Source organism: Lactuca sativa, chromosome 8 (assembly GCF_002870075.4).
Source record: "Lactuca sativa cultivar Salinas chromosome 8, Lsat_Salinas_v11, whole genome shotgun sequence".
NCBI classification, from domain to species: domain Eukaryota; kingdom Viridiplantae; phylum Streptophyta; class Magnoliopsida; order Asterales; family Asteraceae; genus Lactuca; species Lactuca sativa.
In genome coordinates this window covers 7,434,840-7,457,778 of record NC_056630.2, presented here as the reverse complement: position 1 = coordinate 7,457,778, position 22,939 = coordinate 7,434,840, and positions in this window count along the sequence as shown.

Genomic DNA, 22,939 nt, shown 5'->3' with positions numbered 1-22,939 from the left:
ACTATCATTAGTCATCAGGAATATAAGACTATGACTTATTGATTTACACCTAGGTCACATAAAAGGAAAAGTTAAGTACTGAAGCGAAGCACTGCTCGACTTTCCAGTTCTCCACTTTAACAAGTGAGTGCATAGTTACTTTCATCTTACACATAGATATGAAGTATTTAAATAATTAAATGCTATATATATATATGCTTATGTGCAAAGACGTTATGTGATAGATGAAATATTATAAAGATAAATTTTATATGACTTATGCTGCATATGCATTTTCATGAATATAATACATTGGGTAATGAAGGGTAATGAGAAGATTAAGGAGATTTAAAATGACATAGTATGATGAGAGATGAAGCTAATAAGATGACATAGTATGATGAATGATGAAAATGACAATAGGATGTTACGACTTTAATAGTACCAGTGTACTAACAAGGTAGAAATGATACTAATGTACTAACAATGTAGGAACGGTACTAGTGTACCAATGATGTAGTTACCAAAAAGAGTATATTTGATGACCACCGGACTATTTGATGACAATCCCGTGGAACATAGAAAGGTTTATAACCTATAGGTGACAAACTTCATGCCCATTTGATGTACTCTACCCTACTGACATGTATTGCATAGAAATCCCTGTAACAGTACTGTGAACAACGATAAATAGGATGATCATTAGGATCCATCCCCAGGAATGAAAATAGAAAGAAAACCTACTGACACGTATTACGGAGAAATCACTGTAATAGTATTGTCAACAACGATGACTATGATAACCCTTAAGATAGATCCTTATGGAAGAATAAAGAAGAAAATGGGGATAGGTAATTGGGTTAATTGTTTATAATTGAACATATTAACTATATTATTGTGGGTTGAAAATCCTATATACTCACCAGGTTTCCCAAACTGACCCACTTAGCTTTTTTGTATCACAGGTAGCAGTACAAAAGTACATGAATGATGAGAGATTCGAGAAGATGTAGACTGATAGTCTAAGATACTGTAAGGTCAGTTTATGCTTATGTTTTGTATCATTTTTGACATCCCAAGCTTTTATAAATCAATGAAAACTATTTCTTCGAAAATACTTTTACGGGACCAAATTCCGCATTTATAAATAAACTGTGTTTTAAATAAGCATATAATAAAACGTTCAAAATGACCGTAGAAATGAGCATGTCACAATATAATGTATAATCACATAGCACAACCTTTGTTGCAACTTCCTTTGCCTTAAAAACCTTTTCCAATGAGGTTCATATCTTGTACTTATTATAAATATGATCTTGTGTAACATCCCAAAATTTACGACAAAAAATTTCAGCTTTAAGCATGTCATGGTATCGGGTCTTCTTCATCTCCTCGTCACCCGCGTACTGAGGCACCAGTAAGGCCCTCTCCTTAAACTTGGCGGTAATCTCCGCCACCGACTTAGTAGTCTGCCTCATATCTAGAAAATCCCTAGCCAGCTGCTGAAGCTCCACAACCGGCGCAAACTCAGCCTTAAACCTGGTCACAAAGTCCGACCAGGTCATAGCCTCAATGGCTGGGGATCCTAATGAATCACTGACTGCCTCCCACCAGTCTCTAGATCTGTTTCTCAAACATCCCGCAACATACCAGACCTTCGACCCCTCAGGGCAGAAGCTCGTCAACTGTGCATACTCGATGTCTGCAATCCATCTCCTGGCGACAATGGGGTCCTTCACCACGTGAAAGTTTGGCGTACCACATCCCCTGAAGTCCTTGAAAGAGAGTGTACGCGTCCCTAACTGGCTAGATGCCATGTCACTCCAGAATGCTCTGAGGCGATCCTCCATCAGCTCAATGATCCCTTCCTTGATCGACCCGAAAATCACCTGGGTCGCCTCAAGGATGCCTCTCGTAATCTCAAACGTGATGAACTTGCGTAATCCATCATTCACCGACTCCGAACCCAAACCCGAACCTGAACCTGAACCTGAACCTCCTGCTCCATGACGTGTTACCACCATTCTGAAACAAAACACATAATCGCAGGGTCATACATAATCTCGAGAGGTCTCACACACTCTACAAGTTCCCTGGTTCTATCTCAGCCCTCCTTGACTCGAGTACGGATCATCTACTTTCAGTAGTACGGGCCCATACTACCTTCCACATCTATCAGTACTTTGCTCAAGGATTGCCTTTACTTCACCAAGTCCCTTTCACTACTACTGCTCGCTACACTAATCTTATCATAGGCTTACCTTAGGATAACCCTTCGATCCACTCTCTGCCATTAGCTGCATGAGAAATTCCTGCTACCTTTACCTAACTAGCTCGCGAATACCATTACATATTACTAAGACCATATAATTCTTCGAATGAAAGGTATCTCCCTACAACAGTTAGACTCAAATAAGAGCTGCGAAATAGGGCTAAACCTAACCTTCTGAAATTATTTAGTATTCGTAATATGTAACTTAACATATTCGTTTACTAGTTAGCTAGAGATAACTAGAACTCCTAAAGCACAAAGCAAGCAACATTCGGGCATTGAGTAACCAAACCAAGCATATCCTATTCAGGCCATCATATCACTGACTATTCAGTTCTAGCATGTAATTCAATAAGCACATATAGCAGGCACATAAGGCATCTTCCTAGATCCTTAGCCTTAATCTAGAATGTAGTTCTCATACACATACAGTAGGCATATAAGGCATCCTTCATAGATCCTTAGCCCTAATCTAGCATGAGGTTTTCCTACACATACAATAGGCATATAAGGCATCATTCCTAGATCCTTAGCCCTAATCTAGCACGCGGCTCTCATAATCATATCATATATCATAGCAAACATGTATGGGTATCTTGGGGAAAACTTACTTGAGCTCGGCCGATTGCACACATCACACACCTTGTTCTTTCTCAAAACTCTTAACTTTAATTTTTGAAAAATTATGTGTCTTATAAAAATCTTTTAAACCCTCGATTTGAGTCCAGACACCCGAAGGTGTATATGAATCCCTCAAACCAAGGCTCAGATACCAACTTGTAACATCCTAAAATTTACGACCAAAAATTTCATTTTAAATTAAACAATTATAAAACAGATTACTGAAAATGACATCAATGTTATCTCATATCATGAAAAACCATAAGTCAACTATCTCAAAAACATATCATAGGAAAATAATGTCAGAGTATAAATCCAAAGAATCTCATGTGCGGAAATCGTGTGTGTGATGCGCTGCCATCATGTCGGCTCCTTTCCCTTCGAAGAAAAAGGACCTGAAACAAAAATTGAAAACCATAAGCACAAAGCTTAGTGAGTTCCCCCATCATACCACATACCATACAATAAACATATTGCCAGGAATATGTGGGTGCCCGACCTACCCTGCTGAGAATACCGGGGTGCTCAACCTACCCCTGTTAGGCATATCGGGGTGCCCAACTTACCCCTGTCAGGAAAATCTGGGTGCCCGACCTACCCTCCGGTTTGTCTCAACCGGTTACAGGGACTATTTCACCCCACCACTACCATATAATAACATATCATAAACATACTACTAAGCATATATGGGTACTGTTTACCCCTTCGGTCTCTTTCAACCGGTAACCGGGGACTATTTCACCCCTCCTACCTCTAGCACATAACATCCTAGCACATAAAGCATAGCATATAGTGGCATACCATACAATTATCACAAAGATAATAGTCTCAACTATAAACACCTACTCGTGGTTCGACATTTGTGCCTTCGACCCACTTCTACTGGAAGGCAACTCACCTCATAAAGCTGAGTGTTGAATATCATAGAAAGAAATCTCTAATAGCTGCTCCGATGGCTCCTCAGCTATCATTATCATAACAACACTTAGTCGAAATCCATAATACTCCCTCCGTCCCAAAATTATAGTCCATCTTTCCTTTTTGGTTTGTCTCAAAATAATAGTCCACTTATAAAAATAAATAGCATTTTTACCAAAATACCCCTTATTATTACTTAAACAACTAAGCATTTAATGGAACATTAAATGGAAAGTAAGGACAAAACTGTCATTTTATTGCATAAAGTTAGTGATAATTAATGCTTCCTTAATCTGTGTGTTTTTTGTTTGAGGACAATAATAGTGGGACGGAGGGAGTACTTCTTAAGGTAAAATGACCATTTTACCCCTTGGTCTAATTTGGACCATACCAAAGGCCCGACTCCATCTTATCATTCCCAACCCACTAAAGGCCCATTAACGACCAACTTTTCTAAATGGGGCCTAACTCCTTAAACGGGCCTTATCACAAGCCCAATAAATCCTTAGCCCAAAATAAATAATTTCGAGTGGCCCAACATGGCCCAAAAGGCCCAATACTCTAAGTCTCAGTTCTAGGCCCAAAAACTCTACTCCACAGTGGGCCATGGGGTCCAACTATCCAGGCCCAAACTTCTAAGGCCTAAAATCCCAAGTTCGCCATTCTGCATGCGTACGCGCAACGTACCTGGCACGTACGCCCAACATACACTGGCCTTGACCAAAAGCGGGAAGTTGATCCAGTACGCGCGACATATCGGCCAACCTCCTTGGGGCTTCATTTGTGACTTAATCCATTAAGTTCTCACGTCCAGAATGTAGATCCAGGTCCTTTAGGACATCTTAGTCCATAAAGTCACAAACTTTATGTGCTTGCATGCATGGTTGGGGGTCAAAACATGATTTTGGTCCTTTAACAAACTTTGTGACCATCAAACACTTGCATGGTTGTGGCTTAACCATCAAGGTCCGATTTTTATGACTCTAAGTGCTTCTAAGAGCTCAAAAGGACGGGTCTTATGGTCTGAAACCATCAAGATTAAAGCAACATCAACAATGGAGTCCAAAAGTGACATAAAACACCCCAAAATCAAATCTAAGCATGCAATGATCAAGTTTGAAGCTTGATACCTAAAATGAGTCAGAAATGGTGCTAATCTCATAGATTTACAAGCTCCCTTTGAATCCTTACTCCTTCTTCAAACTTCTTTCTCTTCCAAACACCAAAACAACACTAAAATGCTCTCAAGTGGCTACCAAATCACAAGAACACACAAATATGGGTTGGGGTTTTTGTGGTGGCTGTCTAAGGGAGAGAGGGAGGCTGGACTAAAGGCATAATGTCCTTTATATAGTGATCAAAGCCTAAAATTTAGGGTTTTAGAAGCTGCATGTGCGTTGTGCGTACCCTTTCGTACGCTAGGCGTAAGTGCATGGCTTCCACGTTCCAATCTCTTGAGTACGCTGAGCGTACATGGCAAGGTACGCTCCATGTACGGTGCTTCCTCAGCCCAATTACAAGAGCCCAAAGGCCTAAGCCCAAACCTTTTTAAAATTATTAACCTTATATAAATAAGAATAGTACTGTATATATCCTAGACGTTACATCTTGAGGTGCATAGAGCGGAACACCGAAATTTACCTCTAATAGATCCATGATTTGCTTTGAAACAAAATTAGCAGTACAAATACTCGGTTTTATAATTTACATACATGAGCGGTTGTTATTAAATTTCTTCACTAACAAGTCACAATCTTTATTTTTTCAAAGGTACTTCTTTACCCTTTATCTTCACGCCTTTGTTACACCTACTTGCCTCATCAACATTTATTACAAATACAACTCCTTTGCAAACAACCCTTAGGTGGAGTTTGGTTCGCAAAGTGTTTACGAAGGAATTGGAATCTGTCAGGGAATTAGAAATTATCAGGAATTATAATCCAATCCATAGTCTGTTTGGGTTGCAGGAAATAGAATTAGAATCTAATTTCATATTCTGTTTCGTTGGAAAGAAATACAATTAGAATAATGTAAAATGACATAATTTCCCTTCTTATTTTTTGGCCTTAATTTTACTTCGTTTTATAAGTTATATGTGATGGTTAGTGATGGTGGCAGGTGGTAGTGGTGGCGGGTGTTTGGTAGGATATGATGGTGGTAGTGACGGAGGTGGTGATGGTTGTCGTGGTGGGTGATGGTGGCGATGGGCTTAATTTTACTCCGGACCTGTTGGATCCTCTCTGTCATCTTGAGTACCACTTCGGTACTCCCCATGACCCTCTGTATGACCTCACCCCAACATATCGGGTTTCTGCACTTCCTCCCATATAACATCTCGAAGGGAGGACGGCCGATGCTCGCGTGGTAACTTTTAAAGTAGGAAAACTCTGCTAAGGGAAGGTAGGTATCGGAGCTACCACTGAAGTCTAATACCGTAATACGCACACCCGCAACATGTCCTTCAAGGTCTGGATAGTCTGCTCACTCTGACCATCCGTCTGGGGGTGAAAAGTCGTGCTAAAATGCAGACGAGTACCCAACTAGTCACGAAATTTCTTCCAGAACCTGGAAGTGAACCATACATCTCGGTCAGAAATCACGGAAACTGGCACTCCGTGACGAGCTACTACATCTAGAATGTAGATGTCGGCCAACTTCTCGGCCAAAATACTCTCCTAAATCGGTATGAAATGGGCACTCTTGGTCAACCGATCCACGATGAACCAAATCGAATCCACTCACTGTGCGGTCCTGGGAAGTTTTGTGATGAAATCCATAGTAATATCCTCCTATTTCCACACAGGGATGTCCAATGGCTGCGTCTTGCTGTGAGGCCTCTGGTGCTCGGCCGTGACCTTCCTGTAGGTCAAGCACCTCTCAACGTACCAGACTACATCCCGCTTCATGCAGGACCACCAATAATCAGGACGAAGATCTCTATACATCTTCGTTGCCTCGAGATGGATGGAAAATATGGACTTGTGTGCCTCCTCTATCAGGATCTGGCGCACACCGCCTACGTACGAAACCCACACTCTGTTGTGAAGTGTCAACAGACCGCGACTATCATAGCCGAAGGAGGAAATTTGGCCCACTATACGCTCACTCTTCCGATGTTCCTCCTTCATAGCCTCCTGCTGGGCCTCCTGGATCTTCTCCAGAAGCGGAGTCACTATTGTAATCCTCAGACATATGTATCTGATTGGGGATGCGAATACCTTGGTGATAAGTACATCAGCCACAACATTGGCCTTCCTCATGTGGTAAAAGATCTCACAGTCATAATCCTTCACGACATCTAACCACCGGCGCTGCCACATGTTCAAATTTGGATGATCCATGAGGCACCTCAAGCTCTTGTGGTCCGTGTAAATGGTACAACAGACCCCATAGAGGTAGTGTCGCCAAATCTTGAGGGCGGAAATGAATGCCCCCAACCCCAAGTCATGCATCGAGTAGTTTTCCCTGTGAGGTTTCAGTTGCCTCGAGGCGTAGGCGATGATGTGCCCCCTCTGCATCAACATTGTGCCCAAACCCAAGATGGACACATTATAGTATACTACAAAATCTTCAATGCCCTCCATCAGGGCTAAAATTGGTGCCTTGCACAACCTCTACCTCAACGTCTCAAACGTTGCCTGCTGCTTAGGCCCCCAGCGAAACACAACGACCTTCTTTGTCAACTGGGTCAAGGATACTGATATCTTGGAGAAGTCCTGTATGAATCTCCGGTAATAGCCTTTCAACCCGAGGAAACTCCAAATCTCAGATGGAGACTTCGGAACCTCCCATCTCATCATGGCCTCCACTTTGGCCGAGTCGACCAAAATACCGTTCTGGTTGACAAGGTGCCCCAAAAACTGCACCTCGCGCAACCAAAACTCACACTTGGAGAACTTTGAGTACAAGCTCTCCCTCCTTAGGGTATCCAACACCTTCCGCAAATGCTCCTCGTGCTGCTTCTGTGTCTTGGAGTAAACCAAGATGTCATCAATAAAGACTATCACAAACCGATCCAACATCGGTCTACATACACGGTTCATGAGGTCCATGAACGTGGCAGGGGCATTGGTGAGCCCAAAGGGTATCACCACGAACTCATAGTGGCCATAGCAAGTCCGGAAATCAATCTTCTGTACATCCTCATCTATGACTCACATCTGGTGGTAGCCTGAACGCAAATCTATCTTGGAAAATCAAGATGCCCCCTGTATCTAGTCGAAGAGATCATAAATCCTTGAGAGTGGGTAACGGTTCTTCGCCGTTACCTTGTTTAGCTCCCGATAATCTATACACATCCGATGCGACCCGTCCTTCTTCTTCACAAACAGGATCAGGGCTCCCCAAGGCGAACTACTCAACCCAATGAATCCCTTGTCTAACAGCTCCTATAGCTGTGTAGAAAACTCCTGCATCTCGGTGGGAGCCAACCGATATGGTGCCTTGGCTATCGGAGCCGCACCAGGGACTAGGTCAATCTTGAACTCCACCTGTCTCTCTGGAGGTATCCCAGGCAACTCCTCTGGAAATATGTCCGGGTACTCTCGCACCACTGGCACATCACTCACGGTCGTCTTACCCGCCTGTCGGGTATCCATAATGTAGGCGACATACCCTGTGCAACCGTGCTGAAGGTAGCGCCTAGCCCTCGATGCTGAGCACAAAGCTGGTCCATGCCGCGACCTCTCGCTCTGGATCACCAACTCTCCCCCACTTGGGGTCCAGACACGTACCAACTGCTGTGCACATTCGATCACCACCCCATTAGGGATCAACCAATCCATGCCTATGATAACCTTGTTCCCACTCAAAGAAATGGGAACCAAATCCACAAGATACCGCTCGTCGTACAACCTTAAGACGTAATCTCTGAAAACCTCTGATGCCCGGACAGATCGGTCGTCATCAATCTTGACCTCTAAAGGGCAATCCAACATACCCGAAGACCCAGAAAACCTTTTGCTAAGTGCAAGAGAGACAAATGATCGGGTAGCCCCCGAGTCGAATAACACCAGTATTGGGATACCGTTCACATTGAATGATCCTAAACAAAACACATAAAACATAGAACATAAATATCATAACCGACATGTAATAAGAGTTAGGGAGAAGAAAACATACCCGTCACCACATCCGGTACGGCACGCGCCTCCTCGACGGTCAGCTGGAAGGCTCGACTCCTCACCACTGGAGCATCTGTCTTGCCCTGTCGGCCATTTGTGATCCGCAGGGTTACTGGAGCTGGTGCCGCCACTGGCGTTCCTGATGTCAGTCTCAGGTAGTTGGCCTTTTTTTGGCCATTCTGATTGCAATGAAAGAAAATAAGGTCTGATGTCTGAATTGTAACATCCCAAAATTCAAGACCAGAATTTTTTTTTTTTTTTTTTTTTTTTTTTTTTTTTTTTTTTAATAAAACATTACTTTAAACAAAGACATCATTCCAAAACATCATCTGAGTATAAGTTTTCAAAACACTTGTTTATTATCAGAGTAAACATTCCCAGGCTGACTAATCTATGGTGTGTGTCATGCGATCACTCCGAGCTCCTCCCTCCGCTACCGGAAGTACCTGAAAACAAAACTGAAAACCGTAAGCACGAAGCTTAGTGAGTTCCCCACCTTACCACATACCATGCATAACCACATACTGCACATACTGGGCCACGCCCGCTATCCGGGGCCTCGCCCCCTACTTCGGGCCTCGCCCGCTACAACGGCCCCGCCGCTCCAGGCCCCGCCTGGCTTCGAGCCTCGCTCGGATACAGATCTGTTTCACTTAGGCCTCGCCTGTCACAGGGCCTCGCCCACTAACATATAATAGCACATAAACGTATCACGTAACATTACATAAGCTAAACATATACTAACAACCCTTGCTCTAAGGCCTCGCCTATCTCTGGGCCCCGCCCGAGTTCTGCTACTGATGAGTCATGGAACCTCGTCCATACTCCTGCTGATAGTGAGGTTCGAGCCCAGCCCACCCTCACTCCTTTCCTAACTTGGGCCTCGCCCCTGCTCTGCTGCTACTGAGATATGGAACACCATCCACACTCTGCTATTGGTGAGATACGGGACCTCGCCCTCTCTCACCTCCCTACCAGGCACATACAAGTATAACACAGACAACAAGTATAAACTATTACATAAACCGCTCCTTGGGCACCCGCCCTCTGTCATTGGACCTCGTCCAAATATCATACTAGCATACTGTGCCTAGGGCTAACCCCCGGGTCTTCTACTCATAACTACATGGGCCGGCATTGTGGCCGTAGACCCATTCATACAAAGGGAGACTCACCTGATACTGCTGAACTGCTGCTGCTAACCCCTTTGACCGCTAACTCTGAACTGCTGCTCTGCTAGCTCCCCGAGCTACCAATAACAACCCAACACTTAGTCTAACTGACCTCCAAAGGTTAACCAAGTCAACTCTGGTCAAAGTCGATGTCCTGGTCAAAGTCAACCCTCCAGGTCAACCCTACTCGCCGAGTCACCCTACTGACTCGCCGAGTGCACAAATCCAGAGTCCTTCCACTCGCGGCTCTACTCGCCGAGTCAGCCCCTGACTCGCCGAGTTTATTGATTCTCGATTCCTGTCCTGTCCAACTCACTGAGTCCCGGCTCGACTCGCTGACTCGAGTCTTAACTCGAAGGGTTTGGGACCACTCGACCTGACTCGCCGAGTCTAAGAACAGACTCGCCGAGCACACGACAAACTTCATCCAACTCGACGAGTTGTTCATCCAACTCGCCGAGTTCATGCCCATCTTCATCCGACTCGACGAGCTGTTCATCCCACTCGTCGAGTTCCTCCTCATCTTCAAGCTACTCGCCGAGTCCACTCGAAGGACTCGTCGAGTGCACTAAGATCCACTTACATGCAGAGGACTTCCGAGTCATGCATGAGCTCCAAACTATAGATCTACCCTCCCCAAGCCTATTTCCCACGTAAAGTTGCAACCTTTACGTGTAGAGAGTGAGATCTAGGCAAAATACACCCATAGCTAGGGTTTAGGACCAAGAGACTCCAATTTCCACCCAATGGCTGATACTTTATGGGATTACATACCAAAATAAACATGGATCTGAGGTAGCAACCTCAGATCTGGACCTCAAGCTCAAGATTGGTCTTAAACATGGCTTAAAAGCCCCAAAACTCATAACCAAGGAAAAATATGGAGGAGAGAAACGAATTGATACCTTCCAATGCTCTGAAATGCTTCCCAAACTTCAGATCCAAAGCCACTCCCTGATGCTTCAAGGATTCCCACTCCTTCTTCTTCCTTAAACCCACTCAAAAATGGCTAGAAGCTTGAATGAACACAATGGGGGCTTAAGGTGCGGCGTTCTGGGTGCAAGAGGCTGTAAAGGAGCCCTAGGAAGAAGATTAAGATGCTTAAATAGGCTCCAAGCCCCGGATTTAGGGTTTTCCTCGCACAGACCAGACTCGCCGAGTCCACTTGGCCGACTCGTCGAGTTGGTCACTTTCTTATCGACCCGGATCCCGCTCCGACTCGCCGAGTCCTTCCTTTGACTCGTCGAGTCCCTCTTAAATTTAGGGTTTCCTTTACTTTCTTGGCTTTCAAAATCCTGGGTGTTACATGAATGGTGGGGGTAGGGGCAGTATAATCCCTGCCAAAGTGCCCAATCTTGCCGCACTTATAACAGCCCGATCCCCTAGCTCTGCAAACCCCCTCGTGTGGCTTGCCGCACTTCCCGCAGCGGCTCCGGCCCTGGTGGCCTTTCGACCTCGATTCGAATCCCTTGGGTTTCTTCCCAGAAACCCCAGTCGACTGCCCGGTCTCCGCCTTCCTCTTCCTGATGTGCTCAATATCAATCTCCCTCTCCTTCGCCCTCGCAATCATGTCATCCAAAGTCGGGCATGCCGAGTAGCTGACATGTTTCTGAATGTCAGCTCTCAACATGTCATTGTATTGGGTCTTCTTCATCTTATCGTCACTCGCATACTGAGGCACCAGTAAGTCCCTCTCCCTACACTTGGCGGTAATCTCCGCCACCGACTCAGTAGTCTGCCTCATATCTAGAAACTCCCTAGCCAGCTGCTGAAGCTCTACAGCCGACACAAACTCAACCCTGAACCTGGTCTCAAATTCTGACCATGTCATAGCCTCAATGGCTGGGGCTCCCAATGAATCACTGACTGCCTCCCACCAGTCTCTAGCTTTGTCTCTCAAACATCCCGTAGCATACCGGACCTTCGACCCCTCAGGGCAGAAGCTCGTCAACTGTGCCGACTCGATATCTGCAATCCATCTCCTGGCCATAATGGGGTCCTTCACCCCGTGAAAGTCTGGCACACCACATCCTTTGAAGTCCATAAAGGAGAGTGTGTGCGTCCCTGACTGGCTAAATGTCATGTCTCTCCAGAATGCTCTGAGGTGATCCTTCATCAGCTCAATGATCCCTTCCTTGATTGACCCAAAAATCACCGGGGTCGCCTCACGGATGCCTCTCGTAATCTTAGACGCGATGAACTCGCATAATCCGTCATTAACCAGTGCGGAATCTGAACCCGAACGTGATCCAGAGCCTGAATGTAACGCCCGTAGATCCGGACTAGTCAATTTAGAGATAATAGGGGGCGAAAATGACTTTTCGACAAAAGATTATTTATAATAAATAATCTTAACCAAGTTGTAGAATATGTCTCAAGGGTTCCGTACATATAAAGAATGCCGAAATCCGAGTTATAACGAAGAAGTTATGGCCCGTCAAAGTTTTACGGCAAAACCGGCAAGGCACCGGGAGACGTAAATAGTGAATTTACGATAGAGGACTTTTTAGCCATAGTTATCTAAACAAAATTTGTAGTATACGTTAAACCGAGAACATACAAAAAAAGAACGTCCAAATCTGACTTCGTATGAGGAAGTTATGATTTTTCTAAGATTTGACATAGTAGTGCATGACCCGAAACTCAAATTTTAGTTCGACCGGTTTTTGGCCTACGCAAACTTAATGAGAGTTGAATATCTCATTAACAGGAACTCAACGGTAAAAAGACAGATGAAAACGGAGTCCGTATGAAGGAGTTACAAATTCTTCGCAGTCATTTAACAATCAAATCTCCTGCTACTGTTAAATTTTAGATCGGTTGTGAATTAGCCAACAAAGTCTAAATAAAAGCTGTATATCTTGTTTTTACCTACGCGTGGAAAAAAAGAACGTCGAAAACGGAGCTTGTACGCGAAAGTTACGGGGTTTAGAAGTCAGCAGGGTGCTGCTGCAAAAGGGGTGACGTGGCTGAATATGGGCAAGGCTTTCTCCCCAAGAAAAGCCATCAGGTGATGACATATGGCATTGACTCGGCGATTCAGTGAACCGACTCAGCGATTCCATCAGGAATTCAGCCTATAAATAGAGGTGCTGGGTTCCATTCATTATCACACCTTTCCTCTTCCACTTTCTCTCTCTACTTTCTATCTCTAGCCTCCCTAACCCCCCTAAAGTCTAGGTAAACCCCCTAGCACCCGAAGGAAGCCCCGCGGCTCCCGAAGCCCTGAGAAAAAAGAGCCTTTCAGCTCGGGAACGCTGCTCCAGCGAAGCCCGGTTTTCGAGAAAACCCGCTGTAATTGAGCTATGCCTACGCTATTTTAAATATAGCTTTTATTTAATCATAGTAACGTTATTAGGAACTTATAATAAGTACTTGGGCTATTATTATGGGTTATATAAGTATTGTTTAACACTTATATAATAGTAATAATAGCTAGACTATTAATTAGTATCGGTGAATATTAGACTAAACTGTAGTGGTAATGATACTAGGTTTTATCCGAGGAAAACTGTGTTGAGAGTAACGAAGTGTTTTTCGAGTGCCGAGTCACCACCTTCTCATGTGAGTGCGTAGTCCCTTTCATGAAAATGATTTTAATACAAGTATTGATTGAAGTATTAATTATATGTTTATGTGCGAGTTAATTGATGTTGCCTGAAATACGTGTTATCCTGATTATATATGATGATTTAGGATAAAGAGTAAACCTAAATTAATTATGAGGAATATTGGGTAGTATTTTCTTATGAGTACGAGTTATACTCAGAGAATAGAACTTTAGTATATGTCATTGATCTGGGAGCATGGATTAGACACAATCATTATCCCTAGTTATGGATTGGACATAATCAACTGTAATTAATCCTAGAGTATGGATTCAGACATAGTCAGTTGTCCTTAGTCCGGGAGTATAAGATATAGTCAGTCGTCCTCAATCCGGGAGTATGGATAGGACATAGTTATTTGTCGTTAATCCGGGAGTATGGATTTACACATAGACACTTGTCCCTAATCCGAGAATATGGAATGGGCATAACTATTGATCCAAGAGCATGAATTAGATCCGAGAGTATGGGGTAAAATTTAAGGTCCAAGAGTATGGATAGTCTTGTTGTAAGGATTAACGGGGTAGGGTAAGAGTTGCTTATATATATATATATATATATATATATATATATATATATATATATATATGGTGAAATTGTATATTTTATGAGTCCTAAATTATATATATGATATAACATTGTGGGATTGAAATACCTATGTACTCACCAGGTTTCCTAACCTGACCCACTCAGTTTATTTATATCACATGTGTTGATATGAAGTCACATTACACTGAGAGATTAAGGAGATATAAATCACTAGTGACAATGAATGTAAGTTCTGTTTATGCTTATGTTTCTGTATTGACGATGACATCCCAAATTTTTTAAAACGATTAAAAATACTTTTCTTCGGAAATGATTTGATAACGTATTTATCATGTTTTACTGGGAACAAATTCAACAACATTTTTATTAAAAGAGGTACTCTAATTTTTATAAAGCATAAACAAAAATTGGTCTTTTCTGGCCATAAAAATGGGGATGTTACACTGAACCTCCTGCTCCATGACGTGTCACCACCATTCTGAAGCAAAACACATAATCGTCAGGATCATACATAATCTCGAGGGGTCTCACACACTCTACAAGTTCCCTGGTTCTATCTCAACCCTCCTTGACTCGAGTACGGATCCTCTGCTATCAGTAGTGTGGGCCCATACTACCTTCCACATCTATCATTACTTTCCTCAAGGATTTCCGTGACTTCACCAAGTCCCTTTCACTACTACTGCTCGCTACACTAATCTTATCCTAGGCTTACCCTAGGATAACCCTCTGATCCACTCTCTGCAATCAGCTGAATGATAAATTCCTGCTACCTTTACCTAACTAGCTCGTGAATACCATTACATATTACTAACACTAGATAATTCTTCAAATGAGAGGTCTCTCGTTACAACAGTTAGACCTAAACAAGAGCTGCAAAATATGGCTAAACCTAACCTTCTGAAATTATTTTGTCATCGTAATATGTAACTTAACATATTCGTTTACTAGTTAGCTAGAGATAACTAGAACTCCTAAAGCACAAAGCAATCAACATTCGAGCATTGAGTAACCAAACCAAGCATATCCTTTTCAGGCCATCATATCACTGACTATTCAGTTCTAGCATGTAATTTAATAAGCAAATATAGCAGGCACATAAGGCATCTTCCTAGATCCTTAGCCCTAATCTAGAATGTAGGTCTCATACACATATAGTAGGCATATAAGGCATCCTTCCTAGATCCTTAGCCCTGATCTAGCATGAAGTTCTCCTACACATACAGTAGGCATATAAGGCATCCTTCCTAGATCCTTAGCCCTAATCTAGCATGTAGTTCTCATAATCATATCATATATCATAGCAAACATGTATGGGTATCTTGGGGAAAACTTACTTGAGCTCGGCCGATTACATGCATCACACACCTTGTTCTTTCTCTAAACTCTTAACTTTAATTTTTGAAAAATTATTTTTTCTTGTAAAAATTTTTCGAACCCTCGATTTGAGTCCAGACACCCCTGTAAGGCATATATGTGTGCCCGACCTACCCTCCGGTTTGTCTCAACCGGTTACGGAGACTACTTCATGATGGGTTTTGAGTATTCTAACACTCCTATGGTGTACATGCAACCCTATAAACCTTGGATCTATGTTTTCTCTATTATACATGCAAATATTCAATATTCCAAGGTTTCATCCTAGTTGGCATAATATGAAGCAACTATACTACAAGAATCTAATAGAATGGCATACTTATTGATGGAGCTTGAAGTCTTTATCCTTTAAGAGCCTAGTGCCCCAAGTGTTGCACCTAAAATGGTTCACACAACACCAAGAACTCTTGGAATAACTTGAGAATAAGGATACTTGCACCAAATCGGTTTTGCCCTCTTGTGTACACACACTGGTGCTCATTTCATGAATTAGGGACCTCTTTATATAGTGTGGAGGATTAGGGTAACATTCATGTAAACCCTAATACCCATGACCTTTCATTTCCATAGGATATATGGGTTAAACACTCCATGGACTATCCATGAAAGCTTAGCCCAACCTAAATGAACTTTGCCCATCCTATATATATATATATATATATATATATATATATAAGAGTCCATATTTAATTAGTTCCTTTTTGATCACTAAATTAATTCTTGACCAACACTAATTAAATAATATGATTCCATATTAATATACTAGAACTTATAATATATAAATATAAATCATAAGTATCCTTTTTCTCATTTTGTCTATCCAATTGTTCCGATGCCATGCAACCCAAATGGACCACGCCAAATCGGGTCAAATACATACCCATTATAGTTATGGGTTTAGAAACTAATCCAACAGTCTCCCACTTGGATAAGTCTAAAACTATTATTGCATATGACTCCAAAACCCGACTAGCAATCGTAGCTCTTAAAGCCGCTGTCGAGATCTGACCTGGTCAATGACTTGTCCATTAGACAGGGGATCATATATTCCTCCATTCTAGATATAATATGGACTGAGACATGGATTACAATCATTCTCTCTTTCCATTTGTTGTTTCCTGATTTTCGATTTATGACGATTAACTAACTGAACAAATCAAATCAGTCCAGGCTTGGCCAAACACTTAGGGGTGTCATCACTAAATCATCGAGGAGCCCAAAAATATCGCTTTTATCCCTCCAAGGGTAAAATGAATGGATAAACTTCGACTCATATGCTTGTTCTACTACTTGTTGAATCATACACAAAGGCACGTTTTATAAAATCGAGTTACCAATGCGTTTTTGTACAATCAATGTATAACCAACTCATAGTCAACAACTCATATCTCTAGGTTTGAAGAATATAAGATATTATCGTATCATTATCACTCGTGATAAAATCCATGAAGTGAGTCAAATGAGCGTGGGTTTAATCCAATACTCAGAACTTATGAGCACTCATGAATGTTGTAGCAACTCTTGCTATGTCCAACTCCTTAGACATCTACAAGCCAACTTCATGACAGTCTTGCCTTAATACCTATTTCCAACGTATTATCGACTGTGGATGGTTTGAATAACTTAGTGATTCGGGAAGAATGAACTAGTTATTCTGGAAGTCAAAACATGCAAAGTGAAACACAAGAATATTCGAATCCAATATGGTCTCAGAACTTATGAATATAAATATAACACCTTTTATTTATCACCATATTGATTCCACATTATTCATTGCATAATGTTTCAAATCATCAACTTTATACTTGAATCAAAACAATAGTCATGCCATGCTCTAAGCATGCACACTATGTTTATCCAAACTATAGTTATGCCACACACCAAGTATGCACACTATGTTTGTCTATGATCCTTACTTTGTGGAATAGATCAATAGAACATAATTCCAATGATTCTCATTTCACAATCCCAAATCCTTATTGTAAATGTAAGACTTCTAAATTCCTGTCATTTACCGAAATCTGTTAGATTCTAAACTTATATGTATTGATCTTCTTGTAATGACTATGCACAAAGTCACAAAGATTTGCCAACAGACATTACAAAGTATTCCAATGGATATCAATTCCATGGAAATGAAGTCTCAAATTCAAAGTACATTGCTTTGAGCATCCTTCTTGCATTAAGTTTTCTAATCTTACATATATTTAATGGATAACTTCCACCTATGAAACATTTCCATATATTCTCATTCTGACTATCACTTCTGAACAAGAGTTGCCTCTTTTTAGAATATGTCAATATGGTCCTCTCTAAAAATTTACACCATACTTCGAACTGTCCCTGAGCAACCAATATTTGGTAAACCTTAGATTTTCCTCGACAATTGCTTAATCAAATTAGTCAGTTCTAGTACTTTTTCCCTCTTAATGCCTTAGGCATTTGGAAAAATTTAGAACAAATGAATATTATAGCACATGCAATCGATCCTATATCCGAAGCATATGGGACACACTTCATGATGTCTCACATAAAGACATGATTCTAGATCAGTCTTTGGCTACAACATTTTTTTATTTGCCATGTTTTCATAATTCGACTATGAAGAGGGATGCCGTAATCATAATCGAATTTGAGAACACAATATATATATAGAATTTCTTTATGTTGAACGATTCCAACGTAAAATTCATATATATATATATATATATATATATATCATTGACTAAAGATGATTAAAATCTCAATATAAACTTTTAGAATTGAAATGAAGTATAATTTCCTCTCCCTTAATTATAGCAAAAAAACTTTTCCCAATTGAAACTTTTGTTTTCTATAATTAACATTGCTAACTTGCAAAACTTATTATAATTATCATGCTCCCACTAACATGAAGATTATTAGCATAACACTTATGCTCCCACTAGCTTTGACATGTACTCAGAAATCAGCTGGACTTCTAGAAATCAATATTTTATTGACTTTCTTACCAAAGTTCAAATTTCTGATTTGAGATGCTTTGATAAAACTTTATCAAAATCATACATATTTCCTAAGATAACAGACATGTGTGTCTAAACAATTTTAGAACTATGAAAAGGGATGCCGTAATCATAGTCAAAATTGTTTAGACCTTTTCCATTTCTCACAAGTCCATGTTAGTGTGCCGGTTAACCACACACGCTCCACTAACGACTTTGAGAATGCAAATATCACACTTGCTATCTACTTAAAATCTATTTAGTGAAAGCGTTTCCTCACCATCATTTTCATGAATCGGAGAGAAACCTTATGATACTTAGATTTTATGGTGTATGTGTTCCTATCCATGTGAATTTTTCAAAACCATAATCAGAAGACCAGGTTAGTGACAAATCCAAACTCATATGGATTGAACTTGTGCAATCTTAAATTCTTGTCACCTGGCAGCACAAGGGTCTGCCATTGCTTCCAAGTAGTTATGCGAACAACTGAGAACATGTAGAACTCAGATGCATAGTCAACTTTAACTAGAATGGGCACGAAAATAGGAATATGTCAACACGATAAGTTACAAGCCTCAAGTCGTGTGCTAGTAATAACCAACATGTTTTATTCTTGATTAGTTCTTGAAACTTTTCCAATATCTTTAAGACTCCCACTGACCTCTTGACATATAAGCTTCTCTTGTTAAGAACTATTCCTTGACAAAGAAACCATTCAAGGGTTAGTGCGGATTCTTATCAAGACAAACACTTCACACAATTGGCCTCAGTTGGTCTTTGTTTTATCCAAAACATCACAACTTACCAATTTCAAATGTACAAGAGTAGAACACATTTTACTCTTACATTTGACAAGTGTTATAAACCTTCTTTAAGATATGCTACTCACGTTACAATCTTGGAGTATGACTCTAAGAATTTTTTGGAACGAAGTATTGCTCATCTTCTTGATTTAACCATTTCAACAATTCAAGATTCCTCTTCTTAGCCATACGAATGCACTAAGATGTCCTTAGAGGACTAATTGTTATATGATTTCTTAATCATTAAGATGATCACAAAACATGATACTAAATTACTCTCCCATCTTTTCAGATTTGAGAAACTTTTATCTTTCATCCTAATTTGATTCTTCTCATTCGTTCTGCCAAACATCGAAACTTTTCCAATGTTTCAGAATTATACTTAAACTTGTAAGTATAACCATATTTACTAAGCTTTAGTAAATCATGACGAATAGTCTTATCGATCTTTTGTGGTGAACTTGACCAGTGCACAAGAATGTGTACTTAATCCCTTAATCCTTCACTTGACTCATATATACATGTGAACAAAGAATTAGTCTTAATTTTCCAAAGATGAAAATTCTCATTAATCATACGACTTGCACAAGTTTCTGTCAAATTGAAACTTGGGTGATGAGAATCTTTCCTTATTTGGTAAATTTAGTCACTACCACAAAAGAAAGAATCAAATTCATATTTCTAATATTGCTAGAAACATACAAACATCAATTTTTCATAAATGCCATTGCAAGGAGGTATAATAAAATAAAACAAAATTTTATTTATTTATAAAATGCGGAAAAAACTTTTTTCTTACAATGAAACTTTAAATGAAAACTATGCTATTACATATTTCCTAGCAATCTATCATAACTCCTAAGTAGCAGTGCAAAAATCCGATCTTTAAATCATGCGATTGAAATCCATCTTCGCGATCAGATTCAACATACTCTTCCTTTAAGTTTCCTTCCCTTTGCTTGATCCTGCCATACATCAAAAAGTAATCTAGTCACATCATGTATTAAGAATCAACAATTATAAACTTAACAGAGTTAGATAGTGGACTTACCTCAAGCAGAGTCAAACTTTTTGACTTTACCATCCTCATGATATTTCAGGTAAATAGGGCAGCTTCGCAACCAATGCCCCTTCCTTTGGAAATAGAACAATATGGAATCTTTGGTAATGGTACATGAGACTATCTCAGACTTAGCCTTTCGCTTTACCATTTCGTCAACCGAGTTGACTATGGACGATCCCTTTCCATGGGGAAGAGAAAGCTTTTCTGGATATCCAATGTTACCACTGTCAATGTCCATGGATGTTTGGGAAGTTGATCTTCTAATCAAATTTGCTTTACCGGTGATCCAAATCATTTCTGATTCAGCAACATTAAGCAAATAGGTAAGACCATTAAGGGTCATGTCATAGTCTGTTACATAGTAGTCCTTAAAGAACTCACTATGTGACATAGAAAGTGATTGAAGAACCTATTCAACAACCAGCTTCCTCAAGACTTTGACACCTAACTCTCCCGGCTTGTCAATATATGATTTCATCTCCAAGATGTGAGCACATAGACTTTGCTTGCCAATAGAGCTTGAGTGACCTTGAACTATTCAAGAACTTGTAGGTTACGGAGAATAATTGGAGGAGGTGGAGGAAGAGAAGTATGATTTCCATTATCCAACCACAGAACATCATCTTCATTAGGAAAGCTTGTTCCAAGATATTTGAGAAGATCATAATTGTCTGAACCAGACATCTACAATGGGAGAAATTCAAATTAGTTGATTTAAGTCCTTAATAGAACACCTGATATGAAATATTAAGGGGGTGTTTGGCTTATCTTTTGAGAGGCCAAAAGTTCTTTTAGGAAAAGATAAAAGGTAAAAGCATTTTAAAAGCTACTTTTGGATTTTGGATATAAGGAAAACTGACTTTTTGGAAAAGTCACGAAAACCTGACTTTTTGTAACTTTTACTAAAATGAATTTTGCCTCTCAAAAAGACAAGCCAAAACCCCTTAAAGCTAGGACCCAACACAATATTTTATAACTTGGAAGAGGGATGCCGTAATCCAAGCTATAAAATATTTGAAGGTAGGCGAATGGCGATTCACCAATTTTCACCATGAAAAACGAAATAGGAATTAGGTTTTAATTGGTTTGAAACTCCTAGATGTTCTGAGATTCATTGAACTTTTCAATGGCATGTTTAAATCTCGATTTTTCCCTCTCAAGTTCGTGACTAGGATGCCAAGTGTCACAAACAAGGTGTGAATAACCATGCAAATATACTTAGTACTCTTAATTTTTATCACCTAATCGATGTGCCGATTAACCACACGCGCTCAACCGATCTATGATAAACCTTAAGCCACCCTTTTCCAACCTTGTTAAATCCAAGTTAGTGCGCCGGTTAACCACACACGCTCCACTAACGACTTAAGCAAGGTGCAAAGTGTAATTTCATGGATTAGCACAAAATTCACATTTTCATAAAGTAACTAGGATTGGGAATTTATAAGTGTTTAGTTACTTAGTATTTATCATTATACTTTTAATGAAGGGAGAATTATAGACTTGTCTTACCCATTCGGCTAACGACCCTCCACCAGTCAAGGAAGCGGTGGGAGAGTGGACACCCATTAAACTGTCATTTTATATGCAATAACCTTATACCCCCCCCCCCTTATAGACCGGCTTCGTGAATGAGGTCTACTAACGGTAAGACTGACTTTGTTCTTATACATATACATAATTATTAACTATTAATATTATAATAGTATAAGAGTTGAATTTTAACTTTTAAAATTCTAAGTGTTTAACTTGGTATTAAAGTATACATGAGGGGAAACTTTACAAATTCCAAAACTTGAGGGCAAGTTTTGAACAATTCAAAAACCTTTTGTTTTTCATAACTTATGAGCTTATTTAAGGTTTTTAAAACTTTTAATGAAGAGACTCTTGAACATCCATAACTTGAGGAAAAGTTATGGAGTCCATAAAACTATTTATGAGAAAAGACTCTTCAATTATGTAACCTATGGCTTTTTAATGGATCTTTAAAAGAAATGACTTTTGGTAATCCATAACTTGAGGACAAATTATGGACTCCATTAAAACACATTTAGATCAAGAATTAACTAACAATAATTAGCAAATAATTCCTATGATCTACCATAACTCATAAGTGTATGAACAATCATATCAACAATTTCAAGAATTACATAAACACACATAAACTTGAAATTTTGATAATAACCTTGAAATTGGTTTACCATAATCATTACCACATCAAAAACAGGTTTTATAAGTCCAAAACAGTTTAACGTAATGATTCTAGACCAATTCCAACCTTAAAACACGAAAATCTGCAAACTGGAAGACCAAATCGTCGATTTCTATAAGGAACTCGTCGAGTTCATGCTTTAACTCTTGAACTCGTCGAGTTTTTGGCCATAAATCGTCGAGTTTTCAGTTTGGGCAGATTCTTTGGTTTTGAAAAATAAGTTTCATCAAGTATAAATGAAAACAACCCTAGGCTCTA